This window comes from Hippopotamus amphibius, chromosome 1 (genome assembly GCF_030028045.1).
Source record: "Hippopotamus amphibius kiboko isolate mHipAmp2 chromosome 1, mHipAmp2.hap2, whole genome shotgun sequence".
Taxonomy (NCBI): domain Eukaryota; kingdom Metazoa; phylum Chordata; class Mammalia; order Artiodactyla; family Hippopotamidae; genus Hippopotamus; species Hippopotamus amphibius.
Window position 1 is genome coordinate 199,497,516 of NC_080186.1, and position 17,178 is coordinate 199,514,693.

Consider the following 17,178-nt stretch of genomic DNA (forward strand, 5'->3'; position numbering starts at 1 on the left):
TAGTCTCTCATGATCTTTTGTATTTCTGTGGTGTCAGTTGTTACTTCTCCTTTTTCATTTCTAATTCTGTTGATTTGCATCTTCTCCCTTTTTTTCCTGATGAGTCTGGCTAATGGTTTATCAATTTTGTTAATCTTCTCAAAGAACCAGCTTTTAGTTTTATTGATCTTTGCTCTTGTTGCCTTCATTTCTTTTTCATTTATTTCTGATCTGATGTTTATGATTTCTTTCCTTCTGCTCACTTTGGGGTTTCTTTGTTCTTCTTTCTCTAGTTGTTTTAGGTGTAAGGTTAGGTTGTTTATTCGATATTTTTCTTGTTTCTTGAGGTAGGACTGTATTGCTATATATAAACTTCCCTCTTAGAACTGCTTTTGCTGTGTCCCATAGGTTTTGAGTTGTTGTGTTTTCATTGTCATTTGTTTCTAGATATTTTTTGATTTCCTCTTTGATTTCTTTAGTGATTTCTTGGTTGTTTAATAGCGTATTGTTTAGCCTCCATGTGTTTGTATTTTTTACAGTTTTTTTCCTGTAATTGATATCTAGTCATATGGCATCGTGGTCAGAGAAGATGCCTGATACAATTTCAATTTTCTTGAATTTACTGAGGCTTGATTTGTGACCCAAGTTGTGATCTATCCTCAAAAATGTTCCAAGTGCACTTGAGAAGAAAGTGTATTTTGTAGTTTTTGGATGGAATGTCCTATAAATATCAAGTCGAGATGGTCTAATGTGTCATTTAAAGCTTGTGTGTCTTTATTTATTTTCTGTTTGGATGATCTGTCCTTTGATGTAAGTGGGGTGTTAAAGTCTCCTACTATTATTGTGTTACTGTTGATTTCCTCTTTTATGGCTGTTAGCATTTGCCTTATGTATTGAGGTGCTCCTCTGTTGGGTGCATAGATATTTACAATTGTTATATCTTCTTCTTGGATGGATCCCTTGATCATTATGTAGTGTCCTTCCTTGTCTCTTATAATAGTCTTTACTTTAAAGTCTAATTTGTCTGATATGAGTATTGCTACTCCCACTTTTTTTTTTTATTAATATTATTGTTTATTTTTAAAGAGTAGCTGAAGACATTTTTTTAAGAAAGTACCAATATGGTGTTAAACAAATGAATTATTCTGAAATCATGCCAGCTATTAGTTTACATATCTGCCTCTTTTCTTTTAACAACTTGATATGCTACAGAGAAGGCCACAATTCAGTTATTAAATCCCACTTTCTTTTGACTTCCATTTGCATGGAATATCTTTTTCCATCCCTTTACTTTCAGTCTATATGAGTTCCTTGGTCTGAAATGGGTTTCGTGTAGGCAGCAGATGTAAGGGTCTTATTTTTGTATCCATTCAGCCAGTCGGTATCTTTTGGTTGGAGCATTTAATCCATTTACATTTAAGGTGGTTACTGACATGTGTGTTCCTTTTACCATTTTCTTAATTTTGGGAGATTTGTTTTTGTAGGTCTGTTACTTCTCTTGCATTTTCTACTTAGAAAAGTTCCTTTAGCAATTGTTGTAAGGCTGGTTTGAGGGTGCTGAATTCTCTTAACTTGTGCTTGTCTGTAAAGCTTTTGATTTCTCTGTCAAATCTGAATGAGATTCTTGCTGGGTAGAGTATTCTTGGCTGTAGGTTTTTCTCTTTCAGGACTTTCAGTATATCCTGCTATTCCCTTCTGGCCTGCAGTGTTTCTGCAGAAAGATCAGCTGTTATCCTTATGGGTTTTCTCTTATATGTTATTTGTTGCTTTTCTCTTGCTGCTTTTAATATTTTTTCTTTGTGTTTAATTTTCATTAGTTTGATTAATATGTGCCTTGGTGTATTTCTCCTTGGGTTTATACTGTATGGGACTCTCTGAGCTTCTTGGACTTGATTATTTCCTTTCCCATGTCATGGAAACTTTCCACTATAACCTCTTGAAATATTTTCTGAGATCTTTTCTTTTTTTCTTCTTCTTCTGGTATGCCTATGACTCCAATGTTGGTGTGCTTAATGTTGTCATCAAGGTCTCTGAGACTGTCTTCCATTCTTTTTATTCTTTTTTCTCTTTCCTGCTCTGTGGCAGTTATTTCCCCCATTCTATCTTCTAACTCATTTATTCATTCTCTGCCTCAGTTATTCTGAATTTTATACCATCTAGAGTATTTTTAATTTAGGTTATTTTGTTGCCATTACTGTTTGTTTGCTCTTTAGTTCTTCTGAGTCCTTATTAACTATTTCTTGTATTTTCTCTATTTTGTTGTCGAGATTTGGGATCATCTTTACCATCATTACTCTGAATTCTTTTTCAAGCAATTTTCCTATTTCTTTTTCATTTATTTGGTCTTGTGGGCTTTTTTCCTGCTCCTTTGCCTGCATGGTTCTTCTTTGTTTTCTCATTTTGTGCAATTTATAGGATTTGCTGTCTCCTTTCCCTATGCTGCCTAGTAGTAATTCCTATTGTTTCTGCCCTCTGCCCCCTGTGGTGGGGTTTGTCCAGTGTCTTGAGTAGGCTTCCTGGTGGGGGGGGGGGGGTCTGCTGTCTGCTTTCTGGTGTGTGGCTCCATGTCTTTTCTCTTTGATGAGCAGGGCCATGTCAGGAGGTGTGTTTTAGGGTATCTGTGAAGTTAATCTGGCTTTAGGTAGTCTGTGTGCTGATGGTTGGGTTTATGTTCCTGTCTTGTTTTTAGTTTGGTGTGAGGTGTCCAGCACTGGCAGTTACAGACAGTCGGACAAAGCTGAGTCTTAAATTCTGATACAGGGCTCTATGAGAGTTCTCTGCAGTTAATCTTCCCTGTGTCTGAGGACTCCCTAGTAGTCTAGCATCCTGTATTCTGTGCTCCCTCCCCAGAGCCTCCTACTTGACTTCTGATGGAGTAGTCCAGACTTCAGAGGTTGCTTGTCCTGGCAACAAAGGGGTTTAAAGAAGACTGTCCAAGCCCCAGACTAATGGCAGAGTGTTGAGTCAAACAAATACTAAGTCAAGGAAACACATACATGTATAAGACACACAAATACTGAATCCAATAGAATATAAGGCACTAGAAAGACCTGACAGAAGAACCCCAGTATGCCATCAGACAATGAAAGCGAAAACCAGCAGAAATTCAAAACCAAAAAAAAAAAAAAAAAAAACCTAAAAACAAACAAACAAACAAAACCACACACACACAAATACAAATCCAGGGAGATTTTGAAAACTAGGATCAAATAGAGAGTGAGAGTACCACCAGACAGGCTGAAGATTCTCAGAATGAAATCAGACAATTATACTTAGAACTAAGATAAAGACAAAACCTAATAATAAAAACCAAAGCAGTGTGTCATCTGGAGAAGAAAGCAAGGAAACAAAGCAGACCAATAATATTGCTTATAAGTATATTAAGATAAAATAAACTAAAAAAGGATAGAAGACCGGGCAACAGAAGAGTGTAGTGTGACTGGAAATATGAAAAGAAAAAGAAAAGAGAGAAAAAAACAGAAATGTATAAAGGAGAAGGAGAGAGGGTGGAAGAGATAAAGTTAGTACTACAAAAAACTTAGATAGAAATAGAAATATGTAGAAAGTCTAAAAATAAAAATAGAAGAAAAAAATAGAATAAAAGAATAAAAAATATGTTATAATATGTGTCAATCCCTTAGGACTAAGATCGTAATTAATTAAAAAAAAAAAACCACACACACAAACACATATCCAGGGAAATTTTGAAAGCTAGGATCAAATATAATAAAGAGCAAGAGTACAATCAGACAGACTGAAGATTCCTAAAATGAAATCAGACAATTATAATCAAAACTAAGATAAAGACCAAACCTAATAATAAAAACCAAAGCAGTGTGTCACCTGGAGAATAAAGCAAGGAAACAGAGCTGAGCGATAATATTGGTTATAAGTATATTAAGATAAAATAAACAGGATAGAAGAGAGAGCAACAGAAGAGCGTAGTGTGACTGGAAATATGAAAAGAAAAAGAAAGAAATAGAAATGTACAAAAGATAGAGATGAAAAGAAGGTAGGAGAGATACAGTCAGCACTACAAAAAACTTAGCTAGAAATAGAAATATATAAAAAGGCTAAAAATAAAAATAGAATAAAAAATAGAATAAAAAAATGTTATAAAATGTGTAGATCCCTTAGGACTAAGATCATAATTAATAACACAAACAAAAAAAACCAGAACTGACCCCAGAATGGACCAGATCAATAGAATTAATAATAATATTTCTGTTTCCTTGGGGTCTCAGCTGTAAGTGTCCTTCTACCCACCTTGGGTTTTTTGTATTACTCTGTGACCAGCAGAGCTTCCTTTATTGTTCATCTGTAAGTGCTGGTCTGTGGGGAGAGAGAGGGTACAATAGTGGCTCCTTCCTCTGGGAGTGAGTGAGCAGTGGCGCCCTGCCTGGGTCATGGTGGCTTGGGCGGCTCAGGCCGAGAGAGCAACTCCAACCATGGCTCCTCCCCACCTGCTATGACTCTGCTGGGGCGCCCTGCCTGGGTCACGGCAGCTCAGTCAGCCATGGCAGTGCCTGTTGCAGAGGGATGTTGGTGGCTCAGGTATAAACAGAATGTCTCCAGAGCTGGACCACTCTGAGGGCTTTTGGCTCTCAGCTGTAGGCATTCTAGGCCAGCCCCGCCCAGGGGCCTTTGTTATCCCTGACTGCATTAGCCAGGCCCAGAGGGGTCCTTCCTTTGTCTGTCCCAGGCTCTGAGAGAGAGGCTACACCTGTGGCTCCTCCCCCCTGCTTGTGAGTCAGCAGTATCCACCCGCCACTATGGCCACCCAGCTTTCCACAGTAGGCCCTCTCCGCTGCCGATTTCTTCCCTCCTGTCCTCTCAATCCGTCTCCTCACTGCCAACAATGTTTCTCACCCTGAACCAGTTCTCCAGTTCCCACGTTCCAGCTCCCAGACCCTCTGTTCAGCTGTGAACCGATGTCTCAGTCCGGACATGCTGAGCCATGGTGCAGACCCTCCATGTGTTTCTCACTCTTTCCTGTCTGCCACAGCTCAGCCACTTCACCCTCTTTGAACAGTCCCAAATGCCTCCCTTCTGACCCAGGGAAATTCCTCATTGGAAAAGGGGTTTCCCCGTCAGATAAGGGACGTTTCCCCGAATTTGGCAATCTCCCCTCTGTTTCAGATCCCCCCACCCCAGGGTGTGGGACCCGTCCCTTTCCTTTCTTCTCCTCCTCTTTCTCCTTTTTTATTTTATTTTTTCCCCTCTGTCCTACCCAGTTATGTCAGGATCTTTGCAGTCCTTTCTGGTGTCCGAGGTTGTTTGCTAGTGTTCAGCTGGCTCTCTGTGGGAATCATTGCATCTTTTGGTGTATCCCTGATGCGTTTGTGGAGAAGGATGCATTCCACGTCCTTCTACTTTGCCGCCACCTTTCCCATTCCTACATTTGTTTTAGCTCTGTTTCATTTTCAGATTTTAAGGGATCAGAGTTAAATTCATCCATTTAAATTGAAACCCTGAATGTTTTCCAATTTTTTTTCAAATATTTTTCATTTAACTTTTTAAAGATCAAGTGTAAACACATAACCTCTGCAAAACAGCTCTTAGACTAGTGCCTTGCATATACTTAGTGTATGATAAGTATTTACTGATATTTCTGTTCCCAGTTTTATTGCCAAAATATACTTTCAGATGATTCACAGTGTTCTGGATGGGGTCTTGCACCCCTTGATTAACAGATGAGAGATCTAAGTTTGCAAACACTAGTGGAACAACTTGAACTAGAACTTGAGTTCTCTAACTCCAAATCAAGTGCACTTTGAGGTACATCATGTGCTTTCTCCCCAAACTCTATTATGGAAGTAAATAAAAAATTTTGTGAATCAGAATTACACAACTGGGAAAGCACATTTTGGACAAATAGCTGTAATAGTAAAGGTCTTACTATGGAATTCGTTTCACACGAGAAACTGCAGAACGCTTTAATAGTGCAGATGTGATATGCGCTGTTCCTCAGAGCCACCTCTAGAGGGCAGCGCACTCTTCATAACAAATAAGAGTCTCCTGGGTTTGGAAAAAACAACTTGGAGTGAAAACTGAACATATTTGACGTACTTATTAACAGCTTTAAATTAAGCAGGATACACAGATCTCAAGCCCAGTCCCCTTTTAGTCTGTGTAGGGTAGAAGGGCTGAAATGAGGATATAGCTATGAGACTTTTCTCTTCTTTCCTCCCTCCCCAAGCACAGAGGCTCTAATATTTAACAGCAAATGAACTTGAAACTTCCCTTATAATACCAACCTGACACTCTAAAGTAAGACACTTAATTTTAAAAGCAGAAACAGAGAACAGAGGGAGAATGAGATGTGTCCAAGGAACTACTGCCTATTGAGTGTTGCTGGAATCCAAGTGGTAGGAGCCAAGATCTGAGAATTAGGCAAGAGACGGCCACAGAGAGCCATGAATGCCAGGAAAGGAAGCTGAACTTGCTTGTGTGGATTCCAGGAAGCCGTGAAGTGGCTTAGCAGAGAGCGAAAGGGTCAGATTTGTGTTTTATGTGGATAATTCTGGAAGCTCTGGAAAGAGCTGAATCGAGGGGAGCAAGTTAGGAGGCTCTTTAAGTCCAGGAAGAGAAGATGCATTTGACAAAGATAGCCGTGATAGGAGGGGAATGGATGGATTTGAGGAATCCATGGGAATGTAATGATCAGTTGGATGAAGAGGGTGAGGAAGACTGGGTAAAGAGAAGGTGACACAACAAACAGAGAGAGACTGAGTTTGGAGGGAAGTGCTACTTCGTTTTTTGAGGAATTGAATCTGAAATATCTGATGAATATCCAAGCGAAGGTACCTAGCAGGTAATGGAATTGGTGAGTCTGAAGTTTAGGGGAGAAATCGAGTAGGAGATGGAATTAGAGAGTCATTAGCATACAGGTGGTAGCTGAACTCATGAGAGTAGATAAATTCACCCAAGAAGAGTATCTACAATGAGAAGCAGTGAGCTGAAAACAGACACCTGGGGAACACAAGTATGTAAGTGGAGGGTGAGAAAAGAGGAGCCCGTGGTTAAGAAGGAACAGAAATGAATGAGACAAACTGGGGAGACATACTATTACTTTGGGGGGCAGTGCACATAATCCACATTGCCAAATGCCCCAGAAATGTATAGCAAAACAAAGATTGGAAAACATTCATTAGATTTTGTAATTAGAAGAATACTCGTGGCCTCAACAAGAGCACAAGCCAGATTGCAGGGGGTGCAGAGTGAATGAATGGGACACTGAGTGGTCATATTAAGTACAGGTTACTCTTTTAAGAAGTTTGGATAAAAGAGAAGAGGACATGGGACATTTTCCAGGGAATATGAAGCCAAAGATAGATTTCTTTTTGAATGAATGGGAGGAAAACTATTACGCTTATAAGTCCGAAAAGAACACACACCTGAAAGAGGAAAAGAAGTTTTAAGAGTGAGGATGGCTTTGGAGCCTGATCTTGGCAAGTCTAACTGGGTGGGCCCAGAAAGAAAGGAGGCACCACGTCCTATGAACTGGAGAAAGATCATGAGAGGGGTGTGTGCAGATCAGTTTCTGGGTGTAGAGGAGGCAAGAGATTGAGGGAATTCATTCTCAATTGCTTCTACAGCAGGAAAATCTATTGAGATATCACTTTTGATATTGCTCTTATTATTGTAGTAGTCTCTAGCGAATGAACAAGTCAGCCTTTGTGTAATGTTTCCTGGTCCTGCCTCAAAGCACTGGAATGACCTTAATGCTTCTGGGGCTGAAAGCAAGTTTCTGGGGTAGTTTATTTATTTATTTATGGCTGCTTTGGGTTGTTGATGCTACACACGGGCTTTCTCTAGTTGTAGTGAGCAGGGGCTACTCTTCACTGTGGTGCGTGGGCTCCCCATTGCAGTGGCTTCTCTTGTTGTGGAGCACAGGCTCTAGGCGTGTGGGCTTCAGTAGTTGTGGCACACAGGCTCAATAGTTGTGGCTCATGGACTCTAGAGCGCAGGCTCAATAGTTGTGGTGCACAGGCTTAGTTGCTCCATGGTATGTGGGATCTTCCTGAAGCAGGGATCGAACCCGTGTCCCCTGCATTGCCAGGCGGATTCTTAACCACTGCGCCACCTAGGAAATCCCTTCTAGCCTTTAGTTTAAAGTGTTTATTTATAAATTGGGATTCTTCAGATGGTCATTAAACTGCCTACTGTGTGACTGGGTTCATACCTGAGGTAAGAGGAGATAGAGCTGGTACTGAAGTTGAAGAAGGTAAGTGTGAGACCCTGGGGGTGACTTCCCTGGAATGGAGAAAGGGGCCAGTGGTAGCAAGTTGTGCACGTGGTTGAAAGCTAGGTAGTTCCTTGAAGTAGCTCCTTTAAGATGGCAGGCTCTCTGAAGAGGTGGCATTTGGTTGTGAGGGGTCCTGAGCTCCCCAGTCATGAGAACCTGGCCCCCTAGCCTGAATTGGACAAGAGTAGAGTGGGGTGAGTGGCCTTGGGGAACAGAACCTCCAGCCTTACAATGGACCGTTCTGGCCCAGATAATAAACAATAAGCAGTGACCATGATAGGCTGGAGAAGGAAGATCTTTCCCCAAATTTTCTGGGCTGAGCAATCCTCCAGGGATTCCTGACAGCTCCCGGAAGGAAGGAGTTCCAATAATGACTGCTACTGAGAGTCACCACTCTTGAGGGAGAATTTTGAACTTGAATTTTTGAAAAGTGTAGTAGGACAATTTTTGTACCTGAGTATCACAAAGAAACTTCATCCCCAATACACCACTATTTTCTTGACAAAGCAGATAGAAAGTTTGCTGAAAGTGAGGAGAATATGGAATGATGCTGAACTGAGGGTGTGAGACACATAAAATCATTTTTAAAATATAGGAGTCTTTAGACTCATGGAATCAAAGAATGTTGATATTGAGAGAGACTTGCTGAACTCTCTCGTCTAGGCTCTGCTACGTCTCTTGCATACGTATATTTCACAGGTGAGAATAAATAGAACACAGAGAGGCTAAGGGTTGGATCTAAGGCCACAAAGCATTGCAGTGCTTCAGGCTGTTTCCTCTCACTCATTCTGTCCTCAGAGCAGCTGCCCTTCCCAGCACCCACCTTGGGTGACCATGTGCTGTGTGCACCCCCTCACCCGTTGCTGTCCTACCGCACAGAGACTGCCCTGACGTCAGGGCTCACCACGAAAGATGACAGTAGCCTGGACTGTCCAGCTTCCTTCCCACAGCTGCCCTCCAGCAGCAGGACAAAGCCATTTCAGCTTTGGACCTAGTTTCTGGCCCCATCTGACAGCAGGAGGCCGCCCTGGCCAGCGCCAGCCCAGCCGCTGGTCTCTGCTGTGTGCTGCGCAGAAAGGGAGGGAGGGGACTGCAGCATCACTGCGCCGAGAAGGCCCTTGGACTCCCGCTCCTTTCACCTCCCTCCTTCACACAGAAGGGAACTGAGGCCTCTGAGCAGCGCCGGGGCTTGCCCACACACCTAGGGAGTCTAAATCAACAGGAAAAGCCTGCTCATTCTGGTTTTTCTTTTTCCAAGCTCCTTTTCCAAACACACAGCTCCTCAACTGACTGTGCAGAGAACAGCAAAAGCTGCCCTGTGTTAAAATCCCCAGCAAGAACACACTGTCCAGGTCACTCTAACTCAGGCGCACGCTGAGTCCTGGAAGCGCTGACAGAGGCAGAGGAGCCCTGCGCTCCTGCCTTTAGTTAACTGGGTCATGCTACACGCTGCGGGGAAAGCAGCTCTCTGCACTTAGCTGACGGGACATGAATGGGATCAAGGAAAGGCAAGGAGGGACGCTATAACAAGACTAGGGCTTCCCCTATAAAACTGGCACCCCAAGCCCCAGGTTCTTCAAGAGAGAAAGGCCAAACAACAAGGACCAAAGCAGAAATCGACACTGAGAGTGCTGGTGGCCAAAAGGAAACCACGCAGCTGAAGCCCAAGGCACGCGTGGGGCCCAAGCCTGGAGCCAAGCTAGCTGGGGAGGGAGAAAGGCTAGGCAGGGCCAGCAAAGACCCACGTCAGCTTGCTGTGTAAGCCAGACAATTTTGTTCTTTGTTTTTTGTTTTTTTATTACCCTCTCCCTGATTTACAGCTAGAAACAAATCCACTCCAACACTGTCATTCCTAGAGTTCCCCGCCACTGCGCCACCTGCAAACTGGGACCTTCCCCTCGGTTTCTAGGATCTCCTAGACCAGTGTGTCTCTAGGGAGGGTAAACATGCTCTGTGTGCAAAATAATTTTAAGGGTACACAACGATTTTTATTTTAATAGTCATATGTCTATCTTTACTTAATAAGGAAACTTATTGTAAGCCATATTGCTTATTAGTTATAACAAGCAATACTAAATTTTCTGTTTATGAGGGGAAAATTTACTCCAAAAAACGTCTGAGTCAACTTAGAGGAAATTATCTTGAAAAGAATAATGAAGATGATATACAACAGCCTTAAATCTGGGAAACACTGCCCGGGATCTTCCCAAACAAGGAGCAAGGTTAGCTGCAGGCAGCTGTGTCTCACCGTAAGAGTGACAGAGAAATGCAAAGTTTGAAGCAGCATATTATAATAAATGGTGTGAATTCTTCTACTCTGTATGGATACCCTGGAAGTTTGTTTTTGTTTTGATTTGTTTGTTTGTGGAGGGCTCTTTATTGATCTCTTGTTTAAACTTTCCAGACAGGAACATTTTACTTTCCCACATTACAGCTGGAGGAGGAGTCTGGGGCCTCCTTTGTCCCAAATCACTTACGGAGCCAGTGATAGGAGAGCCATGAAGGGCTTCTGGTTCCAAACAAAGGCCTCCTGCAAAAGTAATAGCAAAGTATGAGGAGTAACTGTTCCATCTTCTTCCAATGATATGTTGAAAGCCAAATAGGAAGGCCACATTAATTTTCACAAATGATGTAAGACAAACGTTGGCCCATGAATGGTTATACCTCCGTCTTTCCTTACCATCTCTTCATCATTCAAGGATATAAAAGCAAAACCAGTTAGATGAGGATTTAATCCATAGTAACCTCTGCACTGAAAAGCCTTCCAAGTCAGTGACATTTCTGTCTACATACCCACCAGGTGGAGATAGCAACTCAGTTTAGTGCCAGGATAAAGTTGAAATTTAGTAAATATTGAATGATGTCAATGAAATAATTTCCTTAAACTCTGACCTTTGTTTCAGCTAGTTTTTTTTTCAAAAGAAGATAAATAAAAAAGCAAGTAGAGTTAGAACCATTTTAATGCTGATGAATATGTAGAAATAAGGCGAATAAGCTACCACAGAGCACAAGTTGATTGAACCAGTTGGAAAATAAAAACATGAATGATTTGATATTTTGCCTAAAAGAACTGAAATTTTTTCAACAAATTGGCCAGGTTCATTAATGCTTTGTGTGTAGTCTCTGCCTGCATATTCCTGGTTTAGAAGTGGGAGATCCCCCAGAACTCCCCTTCTATCAAATTTTCCTACCTCCTCCTCCTTGGTTTTATGAGGTTCTGCATGTAAGGAAGGCAAGAAGAATGCAACAAACAACCTAACACTCAAAGAAAAGAGAAGAGAACTAGAAGTGGAGAAAGTAGAACTGAGTGTGAGTTTCTCTCTAATTTATGATTGCAAGTTTTCTGTTCTGGGGAAAGTCACTGCATCTGTCTGGTGCTCAGTTCTCCCACATGTAAATAAAGTGGTAGGACTCCTAAGTCATGGATTCTTAGCCTGGAGTTCACAGATTCTGTAAAAGCAACATAAAAGTTCTCAAAAAAAATTCAAAATGGAGTGCAGATATAATTTCACTTTTCTGGGTAGAGAATCCATAATTTTTATCTGGATAAAAACTGTTGTTAACTACCATTGTCCTGGAAGACTTTTATGGTCACTTCCTGATCTTGTATTTTATGACTGCAATAGGCAGAGAATCAGAGGAAGCAGTAAACAGGCATGGATCAGAGTGTGAGAAGACAGGCACAGAAGTTATTGTTTTCCTTATTCCGCTACAATGCTGAGCACCTATGGGTTGTTCACCTCTCGCCAAAGTCACTCCAGGGTCCACAAACCCATGAATAAGGGGCTATCTCTTCGAAAGAAGGGAATCCTGTGTGCAGAATACAAGGTGTACTACTATACTTTATGTCATTAACTCATAAAAGAATTTTTGGATATTCAGAAACTAGATTTGCACAATTCCTATCATATATTATTTCCACTACTTTAACTGAAAGGAAAATCCTTCATGATACTATCAAGCGAAGCTTCAGAGTGACTCAAGCCATATGCTGATGGCTAGAGGCTTCTTACAAACACAGTTTTGATCACCTTCTAAAAATACAGAGGCCAATAATATGAATGGGAATTGGGAAGGACAGGGGTGAGAAGAAGCAAAAATAAAATAATGAGCTATCAAAAAGATATAGTAATTAAAAACCTAAAGCTGGCACATTTGTCTAAAAAGTGAAGCCCCTTGGAGACACCACCACAGTCACTCTGTACTTAATAAGCTAAGTGAGAGAGACAAGCTGGCACTATCCCCCCCACACTTCCTTGTTGGCACAGAGATGGGATAGGGAGGAGGCCAGCAGAAGTGTCTCTTTTGTGTCCACCTCTGAAGGCTTAGCTAACCCCTATCAGACATAGGGAGAAAAGATGTCTTGGGTTGAACCATATAAACTACTATCTTTGTAAGTAAAAGCTGGTCAAATACTGGCAATGCCATATGGTTCAACCTAGTATACCTACAATACCTCCAAAGCAGGACATTCTAGCCAATTTGGCATTAACAAGGTGTTCCTGACTCATCTTTCACTGGCAGAAATAATTAAGACTCTGGAGAAAAAGACAAGAGTTAGTTAATTCACTGTGAAATCAAGTTGGTCCATTCTTAATGTTTTAAAAAGAAATGTTCAAATTCCAAGACATTTCTTAAGCCATCCCAGAAACAGAGTTAACATGTCTTACAGTATTCAATTTAACAAATCTCCATATAGAGCCTATTGTGTAGAAAGCACGGGTTGTTGGGTACGTAAACACTTGCAGGTTTTCTTGGGATTAATCTTAAAGGAAGGGAGAAATCCTTCCATGAGTGGGGAATAGCTAATACCACAGGAATTATATGCTAACAAAGAAAGGCTTCTGAATTATCATATTATTTCTGAAATTGTTAGATTTTTTAAAAAATAATCTTTTCTGCATATAATCATGGTATTCAACAGTCTGGATATACTATAATTTAGCCAATTCCCAATTACTGTATATTTAGGTTATTTCTAATCTTTTTACGTTATTAATTTTTCTGTAATTAATACTCCTCAGTATTAAAAATAGTAGGGCTTGGCATAAGGCTATTTTATGACAAGGAAGTTTGACAGCTACTAGAGTTTAAATGTTAAAGTTTAAAGTTTCCTATGAGTTTAGGAATGGATGGAAGAAACATTCTGCTGGGCTGCTCAGCCTCTCACAAGGATTGGAGTCTAGTGGTTCCTCTCTAGTGAATCTTATCCAGGGGTGTGAGACTAAGAAAGGTACTCATCCCTACAAACCCAAGGGAAATTCTGATTTGATTAGCATTATAAAATTTTTATTTAAATTATTTTGCAACTCAAAGTTCCCAAGGTTTTCTCAGAGAATTTACCAATTTAAAAGATCATTTTCCCTAATAAGAACCTAATGAATATCACAGGGAACTCTATTCAATACTCTGTGATGACCTGTATGGAAACAGAGCCTAACAAAGAGTGGATATATGTATATGTATAACTGACTCACTTTGCTGTACAAAGCAGAAATTAATTCAATGTTGTAAATCAACTATACTCCAATAAAAAATAATTAGAATAAAAAGAAAAAAAATGTAAGTATATTGAAGCTACTGAAAGCAATTTGTTATAAATAGAGCAACAGATAGAGACAGGAATTTGGGTAACAACTGGTGTTTAAAAGATTTTTTAGTATTTAATAATGAAGGTCCCAGTATGCCATGCTTGTAATTTGAATTTACCTTGAATAAGTTAGCAACATAACTAGCAATTTATGTTTTACCAATGTTTTGATATACATTATTTTTGATGATGTTGATAACAGGGTTAAGAATTAATACTATGTACATTATATACATGAGGAAACAAACAATACGAATAGATTTTCTCAAGAAAACAAAATTAATGTGGCAGCTTTAATTGTTTTGTCTCTGACTTCAAATCAGAGTTCTTTCAATGAAACATCTTACATTTAGTAGGTGCTCAGTTAATGTATTATGAACTGATACTTTACTAACAGCAATAAAATAAAATAAAATAATTCAAGAGACCAAAAATAAAAAAATAAAAGATCATCTTTCAAACATCAAATTTAAAGCATTGGATACCTCTTTCTTTTCCAGTTTTATTGAGATATAAATGACACATAGCATTGTATAAGTTTAAGATGTACAACATAATGATTTTATATATGTATATATTACAAAATGATTATCACAATAAAAACATCCATCACCTCACATAGTTACAATTTTTTTCTTGTGATGAGAATTTTTAAGATCTACTCTCTTAGCAACTTTCAAATATACATTATTGTTATGTATAGTCACCATGCTGTACACTATATCTCCAGAACTTTTTCATCTTACAACTAGAAGTTTGTACCTTTTGATCACCTTCATCCACTTCCCCAACCCCCCCTCCCTGCCTCTGGCAACCATCAATATATTCTTGGTAACCCAATCCAAAAATGGGTGGAAGACCTAGACATTTCTCCAAAGAAGACATGCATGCAGATGGCTAATAAACACATGAAAAGATGTTCAACATCACTAAGCATTAGAGAAATGCAAGTCAAAGCCACAATGAAGTATCACCTCACACCAGTCAGAATGGCCACCATCAAAAAAATCTAGAAACAATAAATGCTGGAGAGGGTGCAGAGAAAAGGGAACCCTCCTGCACTGGTGGTGGGAATGTAAATGGGTACAGCCACTATGGAAAACAGTATGAAGTTTCCTTAAAAAACCACAAATAGAACTATCATATGACCCAGCAATCCCACTACTGGGCATATACCCTGAGAAAACCAATATCCAAAAAGAAACATGTACCACAATGTTCACTGCAGAACTATTTACAATAGGCAGGATGTGGAAGCAACCTAAATGCCCATCAACAGATGAATGGATAAAGGAGATGCGGCACACATATACAATGGAATTATTACTCAGCCATAAAAAGGAATGAAATTGAGTTATCTGTAGTGAGGTGGATGGACCTAGAGTCTGTCATACAGAGCGAAGTAAGCCAGAAAGAGAAAAACAAATATCGTATGCTAACTCATATGCATGAAATCTAAAAAAAATGGTACTGATGAACCCCAGTGACAGGGCAAGAATAAAGATGCAGATGTAGACAATGGACTTGAGGACACGGGATGGGGGGGCAAAGGGGAAGCTGGGACGAAGTGAGAGAGTAGCACTGACATATATACACTACCAACTGTAAAAGAGATAGCTAGTAGAAGCTGCTGCATAACACAGGGATATCAACTCGATGGTGGGTGATGACTTAAGAGGGCTGGGATGGGGAGGGTGGGAAGGAGTCACGGCAGGGAGGGGATATGGGGATATATGTATAAATACAGCTGATTCACTTTGTTGTACAGCAAAAACTGGCACAACAGTGTAAAGCAATTATATTCCAATAAAGAGCTTAAAAATATATACTCTTTGTATTTATAAGTTTGATATTTTAGATTCTACATATAAGTAAGATCATACAGTATTTGTCTTTCTCTGACTTATTTCACTTAGCTTAATGTCTTCAAGGTCCATTCGTTGCTCGTGCACATGGCAGGATTTTCTGCTTTTTTTACGGCTGAATAATATTCCCATTGTACATATACACTACATTTTCCTTATCCATTCATCCCTTGATGGAAACTTAGATTGTTTCCATGTCTTGACTATTGTAAACAATGCTGCCATGAACATGGAAATGCAGATATCTTTTCAAGACAGTGCTTTCACTTTCTTCAGATAAATACCCAGAAGAGGAATTGCTGGATCATACGGTAGTTCTATTTTTAATTTTTTGAGGAACCTCCATACTGTTTTCCATAGTGGCTGCACCAGTTTATATTCCCACCAACAGTGCACACAGATTCCCTTTTCTCCACATCCTTACCAACACTTGTTATCTCTTGTCTTTTTTTATAATAGCCATTGTAACAGGTGTGAGGTAATATCTCACTGTGGTCTTGATATGTATTTTTCTAATGATTACTGATGTTGACTACCTTTTCATTTACCTGTTAGTCATTTGTACGTCTTTTTTGAAAAACTGTCTGTTCAGTTTTTCTGCCCACTTTTTAATTGGAGTATTGTGTTTTGTTGTTGCTGTTGTTGTTACCGACTTGTATGAGTTCTTTGTATATTTATACAGCTTATGTATATATTTATGTTTTAGCTGTTGACTCCTTATCAGATATATAATTTGCAAATATTTTCTCCCATCCTGTAGGTTTCCTTTTATTTTGTTGATGGTTTTCGTTGCTGTGCAGAAGCTTTTCAGTCTAATGTAGCTGAAATGGTGAGATCATGACAGTAATCACTGAAGCTATGTTAGGAGGAGAAAATTTTAGGAGCATGAAGAGTAGACCTCAACTTATGGTGCTAGTGTTACTGCTTATTGGAAAGGCAACAAAGACAGACTTTGGTTTTGTTATTTCCAGCTGAAGCTTCCCAGGGAAACTGGGCAGTGGAGCCTACATTCTAGAGTGGTCGCCAGTAAAATTTATAACCTGTGAGCAGGAGCAGGACTCTTGTTGGTTGACATTGCAAGGAAGGCCCATTTGTTTGTTCAGCTTTTTCCTGAGGGAGCCAGAAAGGGACAGCTTCAGTTTCATAATAAGTTGAACTCTCTAATAAGAGTGAGCTTTGTGGTTGAGTCAAAATTTTAAAACAGATAATATGCTGACATGCGTGCAATTTTTAAATTCACAACTTTCAACAATTTAAAAGCACACATATTGTCATATTGTTTTCTGAGCATTTCTCTCCCTAATGCAATAGTGAAGCCAATTGCAGCCTCACATATACATATACTAACACATACACATATACACATACACACGTACATATGCATATATATAGTCTCCACTAGATCCTCAGTTATTATCAGTGAATCCACAGGTATTAATAATAATAGCCATAGTATATGGTAAGCAGTAATAATAATAAACTTGTATAACAATTAC